A 1,367-nucleotide genomic window follows, 5' to 3' on the forward strand; every position below is an offset into this window, starting at 1 on the left:
GCTAAGGTCATCTGTCCATGCTCGGCTGTTGCTCCCTTCGACCAGCGCGGGCGGTGGGGCGCCTCCGACGGTTGACATCGGCCTCCGTCGGTGTTGTGTGTCTGCGAGACTGGGAAAGATGCGAGGAGTGCGAGGAGTGGAGGCGTAGGTGCGAACATGGAACGAACTAATGAGTGAGATATGGAGATTTCATGGGCTAGACCTGCGTTTGTTCCTTAGTGTGCTGGCTTGACATGTACATGTTTTTTTCCGTCCAAATCTTGGGTATTCCTGTGCATACAGTGGCATACACCTGCCGCCACCCCTGACCCCCCAACCTCTACATCTGGGAGATGCATGCAACCACTTTATTAATTATTTATAAAATACAGTGCTAATGTCATCCGCAGACGTAAAAGTGCACCGACGTAGCACCATATATAGTTGACATGGCCGTATATAGCTGACATGGCATCGACATGTCATGGGGCCCACTTGTAAGACAAAATCAGGGCTTCCCAAATCCGGCACCGAATAACGTCCATGGGGCGCCGGGATGCGTATATGGAGAGTGACCGGACAATACTTAAATCGATGCGTTAACAGCCGTGTATCTCAAATCCAATACTTTATATTCATATTAATTATTAAAGCATACGACATGAAGCTAAATTACATAGATCATCAGACGGTCATAGAAATGCACATAATCCACATACCGATAACCAAAAGATCACCACAGTTCACATGATCCACATAACCAACGCATATGTTCTAAACTATATTACTAATAACCGAAATAAACACTTAGAGAGGGCGTGCTTCACCACTTCCTCGCCAGCTCTTTGCCCTTCCGGTCACCGACGCTATTTGTAGGTGTCCGGGTAGGCAGCAAGAGGTGGGTCGTCGGAGCCATCGTTTTCAGAGTCGTCGATGATATTGGGGGAGGAGGCGGAGTCTTTGTGTTTTTTCGATGGAGCCAGCGGGCGTCCGTCTTCGCCGTCGTAAGAGAGCAGCAACAGACTCAGGCAAGGAGGCACACCCCATCATCGGGCACCACCGGCAGCCCACGGCGATGGGAGGACCGTGAGACCGCATCCGAGGCCACCACCCACATCTCCCTAGCCCACTACCGCTCACAGTGGACGTCATGAGCCTCCGATTTAGGCGAGCGCGTCCGCGGCGTTGACGTAGCAGGCACTAAAACCCACCGATGCCTTTGCGGAGTAATGACCCGAGGTTTAGGTGCGAGGCGTGATAAGTCTTCAACGTATCTATAATTTTTTATTGTTCCATGCTATTATATTATCTGTTCTGGATGTTTAATGGGCTTTAATATACTCTTTTATATTATTTTTGGGACTAACCTATTAACCGGAGGCCCAGTG

The sequence above is a fragment of the Triticum aestivum genome, chromosome 6B (assembly GCF_018294505.1).
Source record: "Triticum aestivum cultivar Chinese Spring chromosome 6B, IWGSC CS RefSeq v2.1, whole genome shotgun sequence".
Lineage (NCBI taxonomy): Eukaryota > Viridiplantae > Streptophyta > Magnoliopsida > Poales > Poaceae > Triticum > Triticum aestivum.